The sequence below is a fragment of the Ascaphus truei genome, chromosome 6, assembly GCF_040206685.1.
Source record: "Ascaphus truei isolate aAscTru1 chromosome 6, aAscTru1.hap1, whole genome shotgun sequence".
Lineage (NCBI taxonomy): Eukaryota > Metazoa > Chordata > Amphibia > Anura > Ascaphidae > Ascaphus > Ascaphus truei.
The window spans coordinates 131362407-131387532 of NC_134488.1; the positions used below are offsets into that span (position 1 = coordinate 131362407).

Consider the following 25126-nt stretch of genomic DNA (forward strand, 5'->3'; position numbering starts at 1 on the left):
GGAAAGAAAGGGTGGGGGGGCGAGACGGTGGCACGGCCGTGACGTCACCCGGCAGGTTTGCCCACATTGGCTGAACCGCCGGGGGCGTGGCCTAGCTCTCCGTCGCGACTTCTGATCTCAATTTTCTTGAGAGCAGGAGTTTCTGTCGGCGCAGCGGGCCCCCCTGGCACAGGCCCGGCCCCATTGTTGGGCGGCTCGCAGACGCTGCAGTAGTGGGGTTGTAAGTGGTAAAGGCTCCAAAAATGTCCCTGCTTAGACCCTCCAAAGAGCTGGTGCAGCCAATCATGGGCCCTGATAGGTCAAGCTTCAGCACGATACATACATTACCCCATTGCTTTCACAATCTTGTCGCCTCCCAAATAAATCCAGCTTCCAAATACTAAACATACGTGGCGATGCCCACTGTGATTTATAGCTTCTGGCTCCTTATACAGGAACATGATGCCCTATAGACCTAATGACTACTCCCAAGTGACCTGAAATATTAATAGTAGGTTTCTTATACACCATATACAGTAATGTATTATTAATGTAACCCTTTAGCAGCAAAACATGTGAAATCGTATATGTTTGTTTTTTTAAATAAATCAGTTCTGTAGTATAATTAGATAATACTTACTGCATTTTAAAAAAAATTACTATTCAACTCAAAGTCATTTTTAATGAGTTTTAAAGCATCCTTTGATTTCTATAGCAGGTTTTAGCACACTTCCCCAGCAGTGCTAGATCTTTGCAACACTTTCCTCTTTGTTACAATTTGTTGCAAATGTTCCCAGCAGTTGAGCTGCAAACTGTAACAATAGATAATGTTACATTAGTAATAAAAGAATATATTGCAGCTGCTTAGTAACAATGGCTGAAGCAGCCATTATGTTAGTCACACCATAAGGCTTTTGACAGATTTATAACAGGAGCACCAAATGATTGCCAGTATACAGTAGATGAGAACGTAGAATTATACATTGTCACATGATTTAAAAAAAAATATATATATTTTTATTAGTTTTTGAATAACATGAAAAAATATAAATACAATAATTCATGGCGAATAAAAACTTATCAATAACTAGTATACCCCTACACTCCCACAAGCCCCCCCCCTCCCCACACACCATAGTTCATATATTTTATTCTAAGAAGCTTAGAAGCTCTTCATTTCAGAATAAATAAATCTATACATTTTATGAAAGAAAAAACGTATCATTTTTATAATCTATATACTATAACTCCCTGCGTCCTCACGTCTCGTTATGATAGAGTTATGTATTTCCAAATAAGATAAGAAAGGAAACCACATAACCATACATTTACAATGTTTGTGTTGTAAGGAAAAAGTTACGCTCTCTAAAGCACATATCTCCCATGCCCTAGTCCAGGGGAGCGCACTCTCTCTGCGCTGGGTGTCCCCACCCCCCCCCCCCCCCCCTGCGTGGCAGCCCCTGTGTTTAGCTAAGATCCAGTGTCAAATGACTCTGACCCGTGGCGTCTTTTGATGCGCGTTGTCATGGCGACGCATCACGTCACATGACCCAGGGGCGTCATTTGACGCTGCGTTGCCATGGCGATGCGTTGCCAAAGACAAGGTAGAAGACACTGCAGAGGTCTCACGTGATGAGACCTGTCATTTAATCTAAATGCCTTGGCGAAGAGCATGGGGCCTCTGCAACCACTGCGGCCCCCCCCCCAGAAAAATCTCGAGCCCCACACTTTGCGCAACCCTGCTCTAGTCAACCATTGTGTCATATTGGGTGGCGATACATTCTTCCAGATAGAAGCAATGCCCAATCATTTGTCACATGCTTTACTCCTACAACTAAGAAGAAGAAAGTGGGGGATGTAGTACTGCTGCATTAATCCTACTGCACACAATCACAAACTGATACACGTACACACACACGCTTATCATCTGAGATCTGACTCCAAAAGACTGTTCATGGTCCCAAGGCTCAACAAAGTATCCGTCCGCTCCTCCTTCTCCTTCCGTGCACCCCAAAACTGGAACACATCCGCCACCAGTCTAAGTACTTTCAAAACCAAAGCTGTCTCACATTTTAATCTGGTCTGTAATGGTTAGATACGCCTATAATATATAATATCTCTTACTATGCATGCAATGTCTTGTATATAATGTATACCCTGTTCACTTATGTAACTGTATTTGTAACCATGTATTGTTTGTCATCATAACTCTATGCCCAGGACACACTTGAAAACGAGAGGTAACTCTCAATGTATTACTTCCTGGTAAAACAAATAAAATAAACATTAAGATATTGACACAGACTCTGACACACACACTAAGGCAGCGGTGCGCAAACTGTGGGGCGCGACCCCCAGGGGGGGCGCGACACTGCCGACGGGGGGCGCGGGGTTTACAGAGGCCCCGCGCGCTTCCCGAAGGCACTTAAATTAAGTGCCGGGGGAGCTGCAGGGCCTCTGTAAACCTAACTTACCGTGGCTCCGGCGGCTTCCTCCCTGCGGCGCCATGGCAACGCGGCGTCAAAATGACGCTGCGAGGTCATGTGACGTCACGTTGCTATGGCAACGTGACGTCATTACGCCGGAGCGCGGGTAAGTTGGGGTTGGGGGGGGCGCGGGAGCGAGGGGACAGCTGTCAGGGGGGCGCAGGGAAAAAAGTTTGCGCCCCCCTGCACTAAGGTACTGATACACAGCCACCCTGATATATTTCTATTGATAAAGGCAGATCTGAACATACCTACATACTGTGTGTTTATTTGTATTATTATGTGGGTGCTACACTCAGTTGGTAAATTCAAATCGAATTGAGGCATTTAATACCAGTGCCAGTATTCTGTAATTATATCGCTATACTTTTATTTTCATCTTTGTGCTGGATGTGGCTCACAAAATATGAGTAAACAAACTTATTTTTAGTCATTTTTGCCACTGACATGCATTTAAGAAGCCCCGACTGCAGAGGTACATCATATAAATATGTGTCAATGATGGAAATGCACATGGCAAACACTTTGCCCGAATACACATCCATTAAAGTTACAGTTCCATCCATTGGTAAAGCAGACAAGAATGTGTTTTTTTACTTAAAGGGGATTTTATTTTCATACACAAGAACATTTTTGGGGCAATTCAGCTCAAAAATCCTGCAGGAATAGCCTAACCACTTTAAAATAGATAGAACTATTGAGAATGGTCAACTCTAAGCCAGAGGTGGCCATCTCCAGTCCTCAAGGGTCACTAACAGGTCATCTTCTAGAGAACACATGGCTCAATCAGTGGCTTAGTCATAATTATTGAGCCACCTCTTCTGAAGCAGGGATATCCTTAAAACCTGACCTGTTTGTGGCCCTTGAGGAGTGGACTTGGCCGCCCCTGGTCTAAGCAATCCATCAAGAAGCACAAGGAATGCGTTGTATTTGATGCCCCATTGCTTGCTACAGTAAAAAGCTGCACACCAAAGAGTGAACCTTGTTTTATTCTATAAAGAAGAAAAAAACTCAGTGTATTAGGAGGTTTTCCCCATAACAGAAATATGCAAGAAGTTAAACACCAATGACAGCACATTCATTACAAAGAACCCATATAAACCATTGTAGGCAAAATGGCACATCTATACAGAACATGACCATTCCAGCCCTGTAGAGTATGTAAAAACAATACAGGGATTTATTGATGACATCACTAGAGATGGGCAATATTTTTTGCTGAATTCGGATCGGGCAGTTCCTTTGATTTCCATGGATCACTCTACAAATTTTGCAGTTCTAGTCCTGTTGGCTCTAACACCATTCCAGCCATTAGGAAGGTGCTTAGGCTTAGTATAAACTCTATATAGTTGGTGTGGAAATCCTTTTAGAAAGTGAAGGACGGGACTCATTTAAATATACTTTGCGCATCCATAAGCATATCACTCAGGCATGCTCCTTTTTCAGCACAAGCGCGTCTCCCTAATATATTTGGAGGGACGTTTGAGAGGATGTACATACAACTGGCGACTGCAATGAAATTGTGAGAGGTCTCTCTATCTCTGTGTATTTCTTTTCACAATTCGCAAACGGTTTGTTAAAAAATATCTGTCTGGATTGCAACTGATGGTGAATTTGAATGAATCCGCCCGGATCTTGGAAGCTTGAAATCCGCACACAGATTTTGGTGTGCAGAACGCAGAACGGAGCAAAATAATCCGCAGATTTTTGGGAACCTATTTTTTACCGTTTTGCCCCTGTATAGATATCGCCACTAGGGGTGTGGAAACCTGCTGAGATTTGCTAAGCTATTTTTTCAATCGAACTTTGATCTAAACTTTCCAAAAAAAATTTGAAAAACCTGTTGTAGCAAACTTTTAGCACCAAAAATACTAGTGAAACAGCCCAAGTTGTAAAAAAAATACATATCTATTTTGCCTTTTTAAAGTGGCAAAATAGAAGTCCCAAAACGTCTTATTTTTTCCAAGTTCGATTGAGTTTTGACAGAGAAAATAATGTAAATGATTGAAACATGCAGTGCCTATTCATTTTGTAGCGTAAGTGAACTTGTTTTTTGCCAAGCCAAAACGGATGAAAGTCACAAAGTTCACTAACGCGGGCAAAGAATTTGCACATCTCTAATATGCAAAAGTCTTTCTATGGGGCGTGTAGCAAAGAATCCGCACCTCGTACGTAGAAGGTTAAAGAATGGCGCCAACATTTGTGTGCGGGTGTTAGCAATCACTATGAGGAGGTTGCTAAGTAACCGGTAGTAAAGAACAGAGGTAGAGGGACAAAAACAAGAAACAGAAAGAGGAAATAGTCATAAAAGATAGAAACAAATGTAGCAAGGACAGAGTTCACCAATAAGGTCTAATTTACATATAGCAGACACATGAGAGCAGTTTTGGTTAAGATAATAATACATTCAAAGAGGTGTCTATCATCAGAAATTCTCATACGCTGAAAGGAAAACTCAGGACCCGGGGGGGAATGGTCTACTACAGAAAGGATCCCCCATATTTTTGGTGGGCACAGGGGGAATTGATAAATAAGTGTTGCAGCTTCAAAATCGTGTTACATTTACAAAGTAGAAGTAACCAGATTAATAGAAAAACATTGGGGCACTCTGAATCAATTCCAATCTATTGATTTATTAGACTATAGTTAAAAATAGACAACAGCAGATGATACCCGGACTGTCTCAGAGGAATAATGGGTGGCAGCATTAGGGGGAGGAGTACAAAGAAGGAAAGATAAGTATCTCAGCCATGAGGAAGAGGGAGAGATACAGTATCCCCTAATTGTATGCACGCTAAACACTGATATCATTGTAAATATCCATTGAAAAGTAAACGCCAGATAAGAGTGGCGTCAAGGGGTCTTAAAACGAATGTAAAAAGTTCAAAAAAGAAACCCCTGAAAAGTTTGAATGATTTAGAAAATAAAAACAATGTTATTATGACTTAGAATAAAATAAAGGGGGTAATATGAATAAAAGTAAGCTACAGCAAATTACTATCTCAAATAATTAGTGGGTTATGCTGCCATCTGCAGGAAAAATCTCAGATACTGGCGCACAGTGATACCACATTTCTCTCATTGGCAGCCAGCAGCTGTTAGTTACGCTGTATGCTTTGCCGGCGGTAAGTGACAGAGTGAAAGATAATCGCCAGTCAATTGTAGACCAAAAGGTCTCATAAGGCAGCTAACAGTGGCAATTGGTGAATAGATATACTGTAGATAGATCGGCGTGTGGCAGAGACACTAAAGTGACACAATATGAGGAGAAGTTCTCTGGTTAGAAACTACTAGACGTTTATCGGTATGTTAGTCGCAGAGAAAGAAATGGGTGGGCACATAAAAAATGGTGGTCACATAGAAATGTAGCACAGAGCCTTAACATTACAAACACATTGCCTTGCAAATTGCAGTATGGCATCAATAAGTATAAAGCGATCCTTTGTCTATATGAGGATCATATAACTGCTCACTAATCACAATAACACTAGTTTAATCAACACTTAAACAGTTTAATAAAAAATGCACAAATGCGCACCTGACGAAGTACTTGGTACGAAACGCGTAGAGGTCACGACAGGTCATCCTGCGCGTGTATGCTGGTAAGCTGAGACGGAGCCTGCAGGAGACAGCAGCGTTTTTTTCCATCTCCGCGGTGCTAAGTTCCGGATCCTGTGCAGCCACCGCGAGTCTGCTGACTGTCTCAGTGTGAGTGTCCGTTTCCCCTTGCCAGTGCCCAACCTTATGGCGGTTTCTATACAAATCTGTTGATAGGTTGTTTTCATGTTTGTTTTTTTCTTTCATGTGTTTTTATATCAATTTTACTGTATTTGTATACTGTGCAGCTTAGGGTTTAGTCACCATTAGGTGTTCTCCTGGGTAGTACTTAGCCGTCCAGCTGCACAGCTGTTCTGAGGTGGGGTTTGATCCCCTCAGAGTTTGTGTGTATTTTTAATAAATTACCTTCCACTAATCCCTGGTGCGCATTTGTGCATTTTTTATTATCTTGTATTTCAGGGTGCCCTCCCCCCTTTTTAAGGGGGGTTCACCTAGATTTGAGAGTTTCTGGGGAGACGCTTTATGTACATGCTGCAAAGGGATCATCCACACCATCATACAGCACGAGCGCTGAATATCCTGTTTTTTCAACACTTAAACAGTCTCTATATCTCAAAGAGTTCCTGACAAACCTGATTAATCACCTTATGAAAGTTATCTAAACACCCACTGTAACCTGCACTTATCTCCGAAAATTCAACGTCACCAGCCTGATTCTAGTCTTACGGTTCACTGGTGATTCTTGTTACTCCTCCTTCTGCTAACGATCCCCCCTACTGCTTTACCTATTTACCTGTGTCCCTCAAATCATCGTCCTGTCTAAATATATTCCAGGCTTCTGATGTTAGTCAGTGCAATCACGTTAGAAATAGTCACTTTTAATGTACTTAACGTAGCTTAGTGCCCAGGACATACCTGAAAATGAGGGGTCACTCTAAATGTCATTGCACCACAAAAGGGTGATAAACTGTAGCAAGTCTCAGCTCCCACTCGTGCGCATGGGAGTAAAGGTCTTCTAAAAGTTTGTGCATCAGGGCCTCTATATATTGTACTACTAAAAATGTTCTATAAGTCAATAGAGAGGTTAAGACATGGCTGTTTTGGTCAAAGAAATTCTATACAAATGTGCTTTCACGTCCCCACATTGTGTATGAATGTATTTGATGATAGAATGTATATCTTTTACAGAACCATCACACCGATGCTGTGTTGCTGCGGTGAGACAATCTGTGTCCGTTCCTAGAGAGCCCATGGTGAAGGAGGAAGAGCCCACTGTGACACTCTTCCTCGCGGAGGGCACGGGGGAGGGCACAGACAAGGCTCCATCTCCCACAGCTACATCCGTGGATGTCCCCCCAGCTACATCCGTAGCTGTCCCTTCAGCTACACTCATGCCTGTCCCTCCACGTACACCCGTGGCTGTCCCCTCAGCTGCACCCGCTGCTGCCTGTCCCTCCAGTTACACCCGTGGCTGTCCCCTCAGCTGCACCCGCTGCTGCCTGTCCCTCCACGTACACCCGTGGCTGTCCCCTCAGCTGCACCCGCTGCTGCCTGTCCCTCCAGTTACACCCGTGGCTGTCCCCTCAGCTGCACCCGCTGCTGCCTGTCCCTCCACTTACACCCATGGATGTCCCCTCAGCTGCACCCGCTGCTGCCTGTCCCTCCAGTTACACCCGTGGCTGTCCCCTCAGCTGCACCCGCTGCTGCCTGTCCCTCCAGTTACACCCGTGGCTGTCCCCTCAGCTGCACCCGCTGCTGCCTGTCCCTCCAGTTACACCCGTGGCTGTCCCCTCAGCTGCACCCGCTGCTGCCTGTCCCGTCACTACAGCTTCAGCAAGTAGCCAGATATCACTCTCTCGTGTAGCGCTGACGAAGCACCAGTGAGAGCTGCTTCACATGCAGCAGGCAGGATTACTTGACATCTTGGACCTGCTTGGATGTATTGAGGCCATGGCAGGTCAGAACATGTGCAGAATGGAGCAAGCAGCCTGCCGGCCTGAGATAGCTGCCCAGCGCCATTATTAGGCGAGCACAAGATCCCGATAAACCCCAATACGACAGCGCTGCAGGGCTGTCATTGACAGCATGGCACAGATCATGTCCTCAGCGAACAGCCTCACCTGGGCCATCCAGCAAGGCCTGGAGTCCATCCACACCCCCTGGTGCCTCTATAGAGTCACTACCCTCTCCAGGGTTTCACTAGTAAGTAGTACAGTATATTATCGCTTATTACATGAAAAAATACACTTTCATATGCATCTGTTGATGTGTTTCAGCCATTAATATGTTACGCCGTATACAGTATGTTAATATCACACGTAACGAAAGGGTTAAATCCCACACCCAGTACATTCATGTGCGCAACACTTAAAACCTTTCGTTTTCCCTTGTCTGCTATTTGTAGCATCAACGCAATGCTATCCGTGGTCTAGATGTGAATAGCGGCAGCTTTTGCAAGGTGTTCAATATCGCGGCGTTATTCCCATGGGTTAACATGAACAGAGGCCTGAGGATTTCCGTGGTTAGGTTAAAAGCTCATTGCCAAATGATTTGCATACGAGTAAGCCCGACGTCCGTTAACATTTATCATCAATCTGCTCATTTACTGGTGAATGCGAGAACGCGAAGCACCTTTGGGGACACGCGTTACGGATATTGTTATGTAGAATGGAGATAACGTAACGTTAAAAAATGAACAGCCTTCTGTGGATCTGCCTGTCACGGGAGACCAGGCAATTTACACCTTTATACCGGGATCATATCACTGAGCAAAACCAAGGAGTAAAACAAATTGCGATTTATTCCTTTGAAACAGACGTACACACAACGGATTACAATATACAGATGAAAACACACTTACTGGGGGTCTGGGCTACAAAACGAACCTTAGGAGGAGTTCTCCCATACAGGAGGATGTAGTCGTGCACTGCCATCGTGGACGTACCAAGGATAAGCTGATAATGCCGGGTCACTCGGGGACCGAAACGCCGGTTTTTGTGTCTTCTATCAAATATAGAAAATTCATGATTTACTTACCTGCGTGCTGTCCCTTGATGTCGTGTTGCAACCGGTATCGTATGGTCTGTTATTGCTTTATGGGATAAGCACCAAAACTTATTTACTTGCATATGGTGTGCCGGCTGTGCGTTCGATTCTATATACATTCTGTTTATATGGAACAGAACTTTATGTATTGAAGGTTTTTTATTACATCTTTTTATTTTTTGGCAATTTTTTCTATTTTTTACTTAATAAATATATTTTTTAGATTTTTATTTTTACTCTTTAGGGTTAATTGTCAGGAGATTGCATTGTTATTGTATTTTTTTAAAGTTTAATCATAGTGTACTAGCCTACTGTAGCTGCCCCTCTAAGCATATCCAATCAGCTACTGCCTCTCTTATCAATATCTACAATATCAACTGGGATATTTAGCGGCGCTACTTCATATTGTTTTTTTGTTATACAGTATATATATATACATATATATATATATATATATATATATATATATATATATATATATATATATATATATATATATATATATATATATATAGCCCTTTTTGTGAATCCCTGCTCTAAAGGAACTACTGGTGTTGTGTATACCTGTGACTTCAGGAGCTCTGAGCCTCCGCTGATGGGGAGCCTGGGGTCATAACCTTACTTATCATGGTGCAGCGCCTCCACTTACCCAGGATCCCCATATTAGAGAATCTACCCTGAGTAAGAAACATACAACGGTATTGTGCAACAGGCAACCTTTTACTAATGCAATTAGTTAACGAAAGCTTAGAGAGTATACATGACACGTCTTAACCCTTATACTCTATATATCACATAATGTAACACACACACAGTGGCTCAGCCACCCCTTGTTAGGTATAATGTTCTGTACACAGGTGGCTCTGCCACTCTCCCAAGGAGTATGTCCTGTAACTAGTATCTGTATAGCATGATATGCTGGCACACTGGTGCCCCCAATTAGTTAGTGGGAGGCGGGATCAGCGCCTGATGACCGGTGTAGGTGCACTTGTTGACTAAAGATACCTTCCGGTCACTACGGTGACTACACCACTTCACACAGGTCCCCAGTGTTGCTCCAGCCTTGCGCCGACACTCCGTTATCTGTGCGGTCTGTCCTCCAGACCAAGATGGCGTCCGCAACTCCGCAGCTGAACCCGCACTAAAGGGTAGGTCCCTAACTACTACGGCCGTCCCTACAAAAGCGGCACCCTACGATGACAGGGGTAATGCTCCTGGGGGCTGGGGAATGTCTCTGACCTAAGCGGATGGGTCACTGACCCTCCGCTCACGCACACGAGGTTCCGCCTCCTTCCTCCTTCACCTCTTACTCGTGTCTCCCACCGCCCACACGCATCCTCTTCTCTCTAACCAGAGTCTCGCACCCTATTGGTCCTCAGCCTCAGCTGACTCTCCCACAGTTCAGAGTTCATAGTGCAACCCCCAAAGTCTCTCCAGATTGGTTGCCGTTCGCGCGCTTTCCTCGCGCATGCGCAGCCTGACTCTTACTCAGTGACCTTACTGGCAAAAGAACAGTATGGCGCTTCCTATGTCAGTGACAGCGCGGAACCATCATATATATGTATACACATCCTTACATTCTCCCCTCTCCAGAATCCAACGTCCCCGCTGGACTACCTAAACAACATATATGTGAACTTATTTACACCGCCCTCTTCTTTCCTAGATCAGGTTACACATTTCGTTGAACAGTACCACCATAGCTTGCATTCTATGCCGAGCCCACTGCTGAGCCTCATAATGGGGTGCCCCAAATTGATCGTATGCCATTCGCATGGGAGGCTGACTGGTTCTTTGACTTCGCCGAGGTTGATTCTCCTCTGCTTCCTCTGCAGAGTATCCAGTCTCATCTGGTATTTCCATCTCTACCCTTGAGGGGTTTTCAGCATTATTAAAGTCTCTTTGGGGTGTGAAACATGGGCTTTGTGGATCTAGGGACGGACTCACTGGATTCAGATTATCAATGTTCGGGCCAAGAGGCTCTTTACCCGTAGCTCCTTCGGGAGATGCCCCCGCGGCCGGAAGGCCCCTTTGAGAGGTTCCTTCCATCGGATCCTCAGAGGTGGCAATTTTCACAGTCTCTAGGCCGTCCTCTGGGATTTCAGCTTCTCCATCTATTGGTGTAGCGGATAATTCTAACTCATTGTTCCCTACTTGAGGTATGGGAAGTAGATGATTCCTATGCCACACTTTTACGCGGCCTTCGGAGTCCTTGATCCGATACACAGGAAGTCCAGGCATTTGTGACTCCACCTCGTACACACCTTCCCGCCACCGGTCCGCCAATTTATGTTTCCCAGGAACACCTAAGTTGCGTAAGAGGAACGCGTCCCCGGGGTGAATCTCCTTGTGACGTACTTTGTGATCGTAGCGTCTTTTATTTCCCGCATTCAATTGCGCTGCCGTTCGTTCAGCCAATTTATAAGCCTGCTGCAAACTGTCCCTTAGTCGCTGTACATATCGAAAATGCGTCCTATTGGATACCCCATCGGTAGATATCCGTAGTCGCACATCCACCGGTAACCGGGCTTCTCTGCCGAACATCAAAAAGTACGGGGTGTACCCAGTGGACTCATGCCGGGTACAATTATACGCATGCACCAACGCTTCGACGTGCTTACTCCACTCCGTCTTTTGTGGGCTTGTCAGTGTCCCCAACATATCTAACAAGGTGCGATTGATCCGTTCGGGCAACGCATCCCCTTCGGGGTGGTACGGGGTAGTCCGTGACTTGGCAATGTTTAGTAGTGTGAGCAATTCCTTTATCAGTGTACTCTCAAAGTCCCTGCCCTGATCAGAGTGAAGACGATTTGGTAATCCATAATGAATGAAATACTTCTCCCACAGGACTCGGGCCACCGTTACGGCCTTCTGATCTTTCGTAGGGAACGCCTGGGCGTACCTGGTGTAGTGGTCAGTGATCACGAGAACATTACTAACTCCCCGACTGTCGGGCTCAATACAGAGAAAGTCCATACACACCAGATCCATGGGGCCCGAACTTTTCAAGTGTGCCATGGGCGCCGCCCTGGTGGGCAGTGTCTTCCTTTGTAGGCAGCGGTTACACCTTCGACAATGCTGCTCCACGGACTCCCTCATCCTAGGCCAGTAGAACCTATCCTGTAGCAGCCCAAATGTCTTATCAATGCCCAGATGGCCATGGTCATCGTGAAGGGCCCGGAGGACTAGGGTCCTCAAGCGTTCCGGTAGAAACAGCTGACGCCGATCGGGATGGTTATGATATGGTATCACCCGATATAACAAACAATTCTCCATTTCGAACTTCCCAAACTCGTTCAACAGGAGTTTCACCAAGTCTTTGGGGGCTTGCCTCAGTATAGAAGGATTATCTCGTTGTACCGCTTGACGAGCCATCTCCACTATGGGGTCTTGAGTATGGTAATGCACTAGATCCCTCCATGAGATGATATTATCTTCCGTGATATTCATCCCTTCTCGAGCTTGATAGGCCCGAGGAATGGCTCGCGAGTGGCATCCCAAAGAGTCAGCAACCCGTAATTCCGAGAATGCTACCTGATTGTCGACTACCGCAGCCACGGAGCAGAGAGCACAAATCCCGGGACCCGGTATTTCTTCCCATACTTCCTCATCAGGGGTAGGTTGAAGGCCAGGTCGACGAGACAGAGCGTCGGCACCTATGTTGGTGGGTCCGGGTTTGTATTTGAGGTTGAACCTATAGTTGGCCAGGGCAGCTAACCAACGGTGCCCAGTGGCGTCCAATTTGGCTGATGTATTTATATATGTCATGGGGTTGTTGTCCGTGCGTACTTCGAACTGTACCCCATACAGGTAGTCGTGCAGCTTGTCCACCACGGCCCATTTTAGGGCCAAGAATTCCAGTTTATGGACCGGATAGTTCTGCTCACTAAGGGTCAAGCTTCGGCTCGCATAGGCCACCGGACGTAGCCCTGTCTCATACTTCTGATGTAATACCGCTCCCAGCCCGCTAAGGCTAGCATCGACATGTAGGACATATTCCCGTTCTGGATCCGCATAGGCCAAGACCGGAGCCTGAGTGAGGCTAGTCTTTAAGTTCAGGAAGGCCTGTTCACATTCTGGGGTCCATTTCTCCCCAAAGGGCGTCTGTGCCGTGACCCCCTTCCTCTCGGTTTCTCCTGGGTACACCTTTAGAAGATCGTTCAGCAGCTTTGCTTTGCTAGAGTAGCCTTCCACGAACCGCCGGTAATAGCCACAAAATCCCAAAAACGACCGCAGCTCCTGAATATTCTGAGGCCTAGGCCAGTTCACCACCGCTTCTATCTTCCCAGGATCGGTGGACACCCCTTCGGCCGATACGATGTGGCCCACATACGTCACAGAGGACCGACAGAATTTACATTTATCCAGAGACAGTTTGAGGCCCTCCCCCTGAAGCCTATCCAGTACCTTCATTAGTCTCTCGGAGTGTTCTTCTAGAGTCCACCCAAACACTATAATGTCGTCCAGGTACACCAAGCATTCTTGCGGGTTCAGGTCTCCGAGAGTCTTTTCCATTAATCGCTGGAACGTGGCGGGTGCCCCGCAGATCCCTTGCGGCATGCGGGTGAACTGATAAAACCCCAATGGGCAGATGAAGGCCGTCTTTTCTTGATCCTCCTGGCCCATGGGTACCTGGTAATACCCCGACCTGAGGTCGAGTACACTGAACCAAGTACTTCCCGTCAGAGCGTTCAATAAATCTTCGATTCGGGGCAGCGTGTATTGATCGGGAATGGTGCGGGTATTTAGGGTTCTGTAGTCCACGCATAGGCGTACGGTCCCATTCTTTTTGCGGACTACCACGATGGGCGATGCGTAAGGACTCCGGGACCCTTGCACGATCCCAGCCCTCTCCATTTCGGCGAGTAACCTTCTCACTTCATCTACGTCCCGTGGGGCGAGTCATCGAGAACGTTCCCGGAAGGGAGTAGCATCACTCATTCGGATGGTGTGGCGGGCACTGCGGCTGCATCCCACATCCATGTCACTGGTGGAGAACACCTGTTGGCGCTTTTGTAACTCGATCCGCAGCCTTTCCCTCCACTCCTCTGGGAGCGGAGAATCTCCAAAGTCGAATTCTAGCCGGGATCCGGAGGTATGACCATAGTTCTGGGGTCGCCCCGTTACGCTCTTTTCTTCGGGAGTCACGGGGTATATTCTGCCTAGTGGCTGGCGTCGATCAATGCTCATGGGATATGAGGAGATATTCTGCACGTATACCCAGGTGCGCTCAGGGATTTTTCCAGGCCACTTCTTGACGGAGGCCAACACTTCGTAGCCCAGCCGGTGCTCATCCTGGGCCACACTTTCTAAGGAGAAGAGCTGATCCTCCGGGCGTCGGCCCGGGTAGTGACATGCGGCGACCATCATTCTTCCTTCCCCCGGGGGAATTTGAGTCAGTCCCCACTCTTGACTATAGAGCATCCCATGCTCTTCTTCAGTCGCGATTTTCCCGCAGACCTCTTGGAGAGCAGGGCAGGCGGCTAGGGCCAGCAGCGGGGCTTCTCCCGCTTCTTGCAAATACATGCGGAACACCGCGCGCACAATGTCAGCGTTAGTGCCCAAGATGATCGGGGCACTGGGGTGATCCTGCGGTTCAGGGCACACTAGGGCCTCCACTTCCATGGGATGATGTTTACCAGTGTTCAGTTGTGGGATGTCTAACTGCACCTTTACTACACCGTCTATGGGGTAATCCTCATGACTCAATCCTCTCAGTCGCAAGGCATCCGCAGAGAGTAACGGTAATCGATGGAGGTGTTGATCGTAGAAGGGCCGGTATACGATGGTCACCTGAGATCCCGTGTCCAGCAATGCGGCGGCGTAGATGCCTTCGATAACTACCCGAATAATGGCGGCGGGGCCGATTCGGCTGCTTGGGGATGGCGGCGACGTCTCTCCATCCTCCAGAGTCTTGCACGGCATTGACTGCGTGGGCCGGGATGCCGTTTTCCGTAAGGTGGGGCAACGGGCACGCAGATGTCCCATCTTCCCACACGCGTAGCACTGAATCTGGCTGAGGTAATTCTCGCTTCTCCCGGTTGGTGAACTTCGCCCGGTCGAGAGACGAGGCCGGGGCGCCACGGGTATGCTGGCGTCCTCGTGGTCGGGATCGAGGTCCCCAGGTTCGTGTCCGTCGGCCTTGGGTTCCACTTTCTTGACTTCCTTACTTCCGGGCGGGGGCTTTTTCCCAGGAGCCAGGTCACGCCCTAACAACACCGTCTCGTGCGCTTGGACCCGATCCATTAGGTCATGAAACGATAAGGCTTGCCCGGGAGTTAGACAGCTACTAACCCGTACCGACACGGGGTGTAGGGGTAGGAGCCCCCTCAACAGCTGAGTGGTGCGCAGTCCATTGGCTTCTATCCGTGGCAACACGCCCTTCCTCACCAGATTCCATAAGTCCAGGTGTAGTCGCCTGAGGAAGTCGGATACCATTTCCCCCTCCTTCTGGGCTAACGCGTGGAATTTGGCCATCAACGCATAAGTATCCACTGGAGCCCCATACGCCTTTGTCAGGCAGTAGATGAGATCTGCTGCATCTGCCTCCGGATTGTCATCCCGGTAGTAGTGCACCATGTGGGACGCGGGGGGCCGTAAGCACTCAACGATGCGTTGTCTTCGGACCGCGTCCGTGCAGGTCCATTCAGGCAGCACTTGTTCTGTGTGATCCAACCAGTCCTCTATTCCTACTTCCCCTTGGGGCGTGGGTTTCTCGCCGGAGAAGGCCTTTAACTTCCTATACTGAAGCGACTGGGTTGTGTTGTGGAGAGCGGCTGCTATCGCGGGAATAGAGGTGTCTCCCGGTAGGCTATCCCCGACTGCAGGGTAAGTGTCCAGTCTTGATAGGCTAAGTCGGTTGAGGCCAGACCGCAGGCCGGGCGGGGTGGCCGAGGAGCCTAGGTTCAGGGCTGCTGGCCAGCGCGGTTGCAGACCACGGTCAGGGGAATGGTCTGTGCCCCCAGTCGCGGCACCTACTGCGGCTGTATACTCTCTCTGTGGGGTGGAAGTGGCCAGGGGCGCGGGGGCGTCCGCCTGGACTATGGGGCAGCGCACCCCCGGGGCCTCGGGCAACAGCAGTATACGGGGCAAGGCCTCGGGGCATATATCTTGTTCAGTGGCATACAAGACCCGGCGCCAGGCCTGGTCGCGGTCATAGAAATGGTCTTGCACTTGGGCATTGTCCAGGAGCGGGAGTTTGCGGACCTGCTCGGTCACTGTACCTAACGAGATTGTGGCGGGAACATGGCCCAGCGCGAAAGCACGATTTAAGGGAATCCCGCGCCGCTGGGCCCATTTGCGCACCTCGAGCGCCGAGGGCACCAACATAATGTGGTTTGGTTGCACAATATGAGAAAAAAATGAGGGGGCACCCCAGGTCTAAGTATCTCAGCAGCGCCTCCAAATGTAGCCCTTTTTGTGAATCCCTGCTCTAAAGGAACTACTGGTGTTGTGTATACCTGTGACTTCAGGAGCTCTGAGCCTCCGCTGATGGGGAGCCTGGGGTCATAACCTTACTTATCATGGTGCAGCGCCTCCACTTACCCAGGATCCCCATATTAGAGAATCTACCCTGAGTAAGAAACATACAACGGTATTGTGCAACAGGCAACCTTTTACTAATGCAATTAGTTAACGAAAGTTTAGAGAGTATACATGACACGTCTTAACCCTTATACTCTATATATCACATAATGTAACACACACACAGTGGCTCAGCCACCCCTTCTTAGGTATAATGTTCTGTACACCAGTGGCTCTGCCACTCTCCCTAGGAGTATGTCCTGTAACTAGTATCTGTATAGCATAGTATGCTGGCACACTGGTGCCCCCAATTAGTTAGTGGGAGGCGGGATCAGTGCCTGATGACCGGTGTAGGTGCACTTGTTGACTAAAGATACCTTCCGGTCACTACGGTGACCACACCACTTCACACAGATACCCAGTGTTGCTCCAGCCTTGCGCCGACACTCCGTTATCTGTGCGGTCTGTCCTCCAGACCAAGATGGCGTCCGCAACTCCGCAGCTGAACCCGCACTAAAGGGTAGGTCCCTAACTACTACGGCCGTCCCTACAAAAGCGGCACCCTACGATGACAGGGGTAATGCTCCTGGGGGCTGGGGAATGTCTCTGACCTAAGCGGATGGGTCACTGACCCTCAGCTCACGCACACGAGGTTCCGCCTCCTTCCTCCTTCACCTCTTACTCGTGTCTCCCACCGCCCACACGCATCCTCTTCTCTCTAACCAGAGTCTCGCACCCTATTGGTCCTCAGCCTCAGCTGACTCTCCCACAGTTCAGAGTTCATAGTGCAACCCCCAAAGTCTCTCCAGATTGGTTCCGTTCGCGCGCTTTCCTCGCACATGCGCAGCCTGACTCTTACTCAGTGACCTTACTGGCAAAAGAACAGTATGGCGCTTCCTATGTCAGTGACAGCGCGGAACCATCATATATATGTATACACACCCTATACAGTATGTGTGAAGGGTTCAGGACATAGCACCTTACCGGCCTACCGAACTACGGGGGTATATACTTACCATTCTGGTATCCAGTCCGGCCGTGTGACCTGTTGTACTTGCGGGTCAGGGATCCAGAGACATTTGCTGTTCCTGTATCCAGTGGAGATTACTGGAGTAGCTGACACCTCATCCAAGGGAGAGCAGCACACCAAGGGAGCCAGAGCAACACGTGGAGGCGAATGAGTATACTCATTACAGGCTTTTATTTATTGTTTGTTTGTGAGTGTATCTTTGTTGGACCTAATCTTTTTATTAAAAGTGTATTTTTCATGTTGCACTAGGATCGGGCGCTTTCTTTTCTTGTTGTTCGCAGATTCTGGGGAGGTCGTTGGTCCTTGTGGAGAGCTGCCAGATCCTATTTTTGAGCCCTTTTTTCCATTTTTGCTTTTTATTTTTTCATTTTTTTCATTAATATATATATATTTTTTCAATTCATTTTTAATTTTTCATTTGAGTTAAATTTGCTTTTTACCATAATAATACATTTTAATAATTGCAACAGTAATTTAGGGTTCTTAACTATTTTAGGTTTATGTATTATGGTCCACCAATACACCCACTTATTATAAGCTTGTATAGTAAATACCAGTATTAATTCAGCTATTGAACTACCATCAATGTATGTTTAGTCGATCATTTTTGCTAATCAAGATTGTTTAATATCACTACTATATTTAGATCTCGAGTACCTGTTGAGCGCAGTCAATTTTTTGTTTGTAACATCCTTACACATATATATATATATATATATATATATATATATATATATATATATACTGTATACACACACACACACACACATATACATATATCTATATACATACATACATATATATATATATATATATATATATATATATATATAGTGTACAATACAATCAAATAAATGAGAAACAGAGAAGGAGAAGCTCTGGGTGGTTACAATGTTGTGTTTTGCACAATCTCATTTTCATCAAACGTCCCTAACACTTAAATTAATAGGAACAACAATTCTATTGATGATCTCATTTTCAGCTGCGAGCTGTGCCAGGAACCTCTATAAATACCCAGAGAGAAGGCAACTGACAACGCATGTTCACATTTCTGTGCTTATCCTCATTTATAAAACAGGACAAAAAGCAATGAGCAGCAATACAAGCTGATTCTGTTATACACATTGCTATGCATTATTATAGTAATGTGTATAAATCAGACACGGAGCAGTTAGCTGCAGTACAAGTTCCCACATGCATGGCACAGGTATACCCATTAAGCTATACTATACAAGCCATACTTGTACAGAATAGACACACAGCAGCAGTACACCAAACCTCTAACAGATTCACATTGATATTTTATTTATTTATAAAATATTTTACCAGGAAGTAATACATTGAGAGTTACCTCTCGTTTTCAAGTATGTTAAATGACATTAATAACAAATCATGTACACTGTAGGCAGACACTCCATGTAAACATTGTAATAAACACACGGTATAAAGTTACAGGTTGGTACTTACTCAATAGGTTATGGCTCTCTAGCCTTTGTCCTCTGGCTGTATAATTACATATCTCATTACCTGGATGTCTGTTTCCTTCTCTTATTCTCCCCGCTTTATGCCAACATCCTGTGTCATCTCTTCATTATTCGTTGCCTCCCGTTTCTCTCTCTTGTTCTCCCTCTTTCTTTACCAGTCCATACAGTATTATCAGTCTCTCTCTCTCTCTCTCCGCCTGGCTCTCTCTTACTTTGTCATGCTGCCCCCCTTTCTGTCTGTTGCTGGGTGTTGTAATACTTAGAGTAACAAAATATCACAGTCAAAAAGCAGAAGTGAGATTGCTGAGAGTAAAGAAAGGAAACACCAACAGGAGAGCAAGATCCTCACTTCCCAGCCAGCTGGGCCACTAATATTACATGATGGAGCAGAGAATAAGCAAAGTACGTTTGTCCACCAGGCAAAAATGCTTGAGAATAATTCATTCATTTTTTTCTGTCAAAACCGGCACAAAATCTACAAAAATTTGAGGAAGGAGAGGAGTGTCAAGAGGTTAGGGGACATGAACCGGGTCCCCCTAGACTTCTGATAAAAATAATTATTTGGGTGGATTGCTGCTTTAATACTTTCTGCTAATGCACCAACTTAATGGCACCATCCCACTGATTCAGTCTTGTTCTATCCTGGAACCGGCCAGTTTGGCCTCAATTATACCAGAAGCTGCAGAGGGAACCTGCTGATGTCATTGTACTGACGTCATCGCGCCACATGTGCACATGCAGAAGCGATTTGTAGCAGTACTGCAGAGGAGACATGACCAGTTGCTTTGTTTAAGATGCACTGGGATTGGCCGTGCAAATCACGTGACGCGGCCGTCGCCTGTGAAAAACAAAATCTCAAATCTCTTCATGAGACAGAAGCTTTGCAGTTCGGCGCGGTGGTTATGACGCTGCTGGTATGTGCGCTTTTATTGGATATTATTGTTTTGTTTTGAAGCTGCGCGGCGTCACGCCAAGCGGCGTCGCCAGCAATTTCTGGTATAATCACGGCCTTAATGTAACTCTTGGATTGATATTTGATAAGTACTGTATATCTATTTTTGGCTGTGTCTGCAGCACATGTAAGAAAGTAGTTTAAGGCTGGGACCCGCTGCGCCCGGCGGCGCGGGCGGCCGCGTGAGGCTACTCACCATTGCCTTGTAGCCTCACGATCCGGTCCCAGTCCCTCCTCACTGCCAACTGACTACGTATGGTGACGCGTCAGCCAGCAGGGGATACACGAGAATTGTGTTCCCGTATGGCGACGCGTCACATGGTACGCGAAGGGGCCAATCACAGACTGGCTCCCATCAACCAATGGCAAGCCAGCTAGTGCTGTGAGCCCTGCTTTGTTTTGGCTTTGGTCCCGCCCCCCTGTCATGGCCACGTCCCCCCCCTGTCATGGCCGCGCCCCCCCCCCCCGACCCATTTGGCCACGCCCCCCCGCTCGCAAAAATGCTCCCTTTAGACCGCAGAAAGCCCCAAGTGCCTCTCCATGTGCCGCCTGTCTGCAGTGCGGGCGCGTGGTCTGAGGCAGCGGGGCCTTAGCCTAAGGCTGCGGCCCCGCTGCACGCGCGCCTGCGAGGCTGGCGGCGCGTGCAGACGAATTCCCCGGTCTGCAGAGAGCTGCAGGGGGAAATATGGGGGGCGTGACGGGGGGAGTGACAGGGGTGCAGCCGTGATGTCACCCGGCAAGTTTGCCCTCATTGGCTGAACCGCCGGGGGCGTGGCCTAGCACTTCTTTGCGACTCCTGATCTCAATTCTCTTGAGAGCAGGAGTATCTGTTGGCGCAGAGCAGCGGGCCCCCCTCGCAGCGGTCCCGGGTCCATTGTGGGGCGGCTCTTGTCCCTGCAGCGCCACAGCGGGCGCTGCAGTAGCCAGCGGGGACCTGGCCTAAGACGTATCTTGCATCAGACTTGGATACATATACAGTTTTATACATCTCATTATAAATATACTGTATAATACGTGCGTTCCAATTCCGAAACACAGGCTCGCACTCATGGGTCAAAAGTTTTTAAAATGACTCTTGTTGAAACTGCCACACCTCTTTAAATGTCAATTGTGCAGCAAAAAGTATAGTTGTGTAGACATATACACATAACACACTATATTCTTCATAAGCCTGTGCTGGCAAAACTCCTCCATTCTTTGTCACAGAATGAATTGGCATTATTCTGCGATCAGAGATGCGTGAATGTCCTCAGATGTGCTTGGCCACATTTTCACTCAAAATGCCACCAATTATCCCGCGAATAACAATATCACTTGTGAGCACATTCACGTCTCAGAAAGGTCTACAACCTTGCATTTACCCATTATCTCTTGGTATACAATGCTTCCACTGCAGCAAGGGATTCTGGGAAAAGACAGGCACCAATGTTTCTCAGAATGCTACCACTTTTTGCCATAATTGACAGTCCATAAAGGGCCATGTCATATAACCTGTCTTTGAATGTTACATTTTTAAATACTCAATACATTTTTCATGAAAAAAGGAAAAAGTAGATACTGCTTCTCCGCCAGAGCAATGCATGATAGCAAAGCGGAAAAAGAGGCAGCTCCTCTTAGCATCATACTGTATATTAGTTATAATAAAGTGAAAGCCCTCAGCCAAATAATACTTGAGGAAGCTCTAGCGGAGTGAAATGCATAGGCGTAGGGTCAAGCTACTGGTGAATTTTGGAGATTACTGAGCCCAGATTGAGTTCTTTCTTCCCTGGAATATACGAACTTCCCCTGCGGACGGCCACCGAGGGTTGATTATCCAGTGAAGGAGGGAGTGTTGTTCTTCTCCATTGCCTGACCCAGGGTGGTTCCCCTGCTTGATACCACTTTGTGTTTCTGAGTGCATTACTCTTTAATTGATTTACAGTTTATAAAGCATTCTGCACTATTTTGTGGCCTCTATCTTTTATGTATGGGATTCTCCTCCCCATATCACTCCACCTGTGTACATCTGACCATCTACCCAGACGGACATCATCACGAGATCATCACATGAGGTGGTTACTCTTGACAGCCGCACAGCTCTTACTGCTCTTGCTGCTCTTACTGCTCACGGAATATGTGAGTCAGCAGTCTACTTTCTATTTCTGGTTTTCACTTATCCAAAGCGCTATGGCACTATACTGTATGTGTGTTTTTTCGTAATTTGATATACCTGGATGTGAGTGTGCTCCGGACTCCTGTTTCGCGATTCGTATCTGGACTTGGATTGAGTCCACTATAGGAGCGACACCAATTCAGAGGATTGTATTCATTTTACACTTATTTTTTTTAAATGTCACCTTTTCACAAGTGGGTTCACTTGATTTGATTTGAACGGTATTTTGCACTTGATCCCTATTATCGAAATAACACCTTATTGAGGGAATTGTTAACATTTTCAGTTTTTCACAATTCACAATATATTTGTCTTTCCACATGTAGACAGTTTAATTACAAAGAGCACAATAGCAATGATCATACGGTGTGCAATACTTTTGAAATACTACAGCAGTTATGAGCTCAATTCAAAGATACATAAAGCACGTTTTAGAAAATCATAATCACTATTATCCCCACAAAATAAAGTTTTTATTTTTTTCATGAATATTCCTGTGACCATGAGGAGACGTTGGAACCTCGCGTACAACTGGGAACCTCGCGTACAACTGGGAACCTCAAGTACAATTGGGAACCTCACGTACAACTGGGAACGCACGTACAACTGGGAACCTCACGTACAACTGGGAACCTCACGTACAACTGGGAACCTCACGTACAACTGGGAACCTCACGTACAACTGGGACCTCACGTACAACTGGGACCTCACGTACAACTGGGAACCTCCCGTACAACTGGGACCTCACGTACAACTGGGAACCTCCCGTACAATTGGGAACCTCCCGTACAACTGGGACCTCACGTACAACTGGGAACCTCCCGTACAACTGGGACCTCACGTACAACTGGGAACCTCCCGTACAACTGGGACCTCACGTACAACTGGGAACCTCCCATACAACTGGGACCTCGCGTACAACTGGGAACCTCACGTACAACTGGGAACCTCACGTACAACTGGGACCTCCCGTACAACTGGGAACCTCCCATACAACTGGGACCTCGCGTACAACTGGGAAACTCACGTACAACTGGGAACCTCCCGTACAACTTGGAACCTCACGTACAACTGGGAACCTCACGTACAACTGGGAACCTCCCGTACAACTGGGAACCTCCCGTACAACTGGGAACTTCACGTACAACTGGGCCCTCACGTACAACTGGGACCTCACGTACAACTGGGACCTCACGTACAACTGGGAACCTCCCGTACAACTGGGACCTCACGTACAACTAGGAACCTCCCGTACAACCGGAACCTCCCGTACAACTGGGAACCTCACGTACAACTGGGAACTCACGTACAACTGGGAACCTCACGTACAACTGGGACCTCACATACAACTGGGAACCTCACGTACAACTGGGACCTCACATACAACTGGGGCCCTCCCGTACAACTGGGACCTCACGTACAACTGGGACCTCCCATACAACTGGGACCTCGCATACAACTGGGAACTCACGTACAACTGGGACCTCACGTACAACTGGGAACCTCACGTACAACTGGGAACCTCACGTATAACTGGGGACCTCCCGTACAACTGGAAACCTCCCGTACAACTGGGACCTCGCATTCAAAAGGGAACTCACGTACAACTGGGAACCTCACATACAACTGGGACCTCACATACAACTGGGGCCCTCACATACAACTGGGACCTCACGTAAAACTGGGAACCTCACGTACAAATATAAAGGTCCATTAACAGGTGTCAGAAGTAGAGATGTGCAAACGTTGTGTCCAAGTTCGTGAACCATATGAAATTTGCTATTTTTCCACAGCAAAAAATGCACACAGTTTTCAAAGTTTGTAAGCAATTCGTAAACTCCAATCCTAAGCCTGCGATATGACTTGGAAGAGAGTGAGTGTCAATGTAGAGAGATATCTGGGAAATATTCTAATTTAAATAAGTTTAATATATTTTGCATATTTAAATGAGCTAATTTCTCAGGTGTGTTCAGAGGTGTGTCTCTCTCGCTCTCTCTCCCTCTAAAAGTTGTTGAATATAGCGTCATGCAAAATTTGTTTGTTTGCTAGAACCTTTTCAGCTAATGTCAATTTCACCGCCTACATTTTTTTTTAGCTAAAACGTTTGTTTCGAACATTTGCCGTATTTGTGAAATTGACACAAAAGACAGCTGAAAAGACATTGGCGAACCTAATTTGCTCAATTTTGTCACAACCTGCAATGAACTAATATTTCTGTTAAATAGGAAACTATAGCACTGTAGCATGTTACATTTGGGACTTCCCCCACTTATTCCCAAACAAATATTCAAATAAAAAAAGTGTATTTTGGTTCCCATTTTTACATTGTCTTCCCCAAACAATCAGTTCCCTAATTTTACCCCATGCAATATTTGTTTTATTTTGTGTGCTGTGCATCTAGTTTTTCCCTAGTATCCGTATACAAAGACCTCATAGATTATACCTTATTTATTATCACATTTCACTCTGAATATCTGCTTGCTACCAATGACTAGACTTTGCTCTCTCTGGAATGACTGGGTATCACATTTTTGAGAATAATCTTTTTTTAAATAATTTATTAAAAAGGCAAATGTAGCAGCTTCAGTTCTTTACTGTCCTGTGTTTATCTAAAAAAATGGATATGTCAGTCTTTATATCACTGTACAAGAAGTGACAACACCCCTTCTCATAAGCACACACCGAAGGACAGGGAGTGACTCGCACAACCTGTGGTGTTAGTTTGTTTATATTATAATGGCAGTGTAACAGGGACATATCCCTGTTTAAATAAATCAGCATCCAGCAGAGAGATAGTTAATTGCAGCCACTCAATTAACTAGTCTCCACCTGGACTAATGAGAGCTCAGTGAAATTGGAAACAGGAGAGAGATTTCCTTAGCTCACATTTGGGCTGACAGAAGGAGCAGAGAAGC

At 46.7% G+C, this 25126-nt stretch overlaps 1 protein-coding gene across 3 annotated transcripts in view; it reads right to left on the reverse strand.

The window, feature by feature from the left end:
* Window positions 1–19348, reverse strand: part of LOC142497912 (sialic acid-binding Ig-like lectin 16) — a 101432-nt gene extending 82084 nt beyond the window's left edge. For 2 of the 3 annotated variants that reach the window (XM_075606357.1, XM_075606355.1), the window contains exon 1: window positions 19150–19348. The gene's annotated coding sequence lies outside the window, so the exon portion shown is untranslated. Of the gene's footprint in view, window positions 1–19089 lie in introns of all 3 variants that reach the window. The other variant, XM_075606356.1, reaches the window with a different exon arrangement.
* Window positions 19349–25126: the final 5778 nt, after the last annotated feature.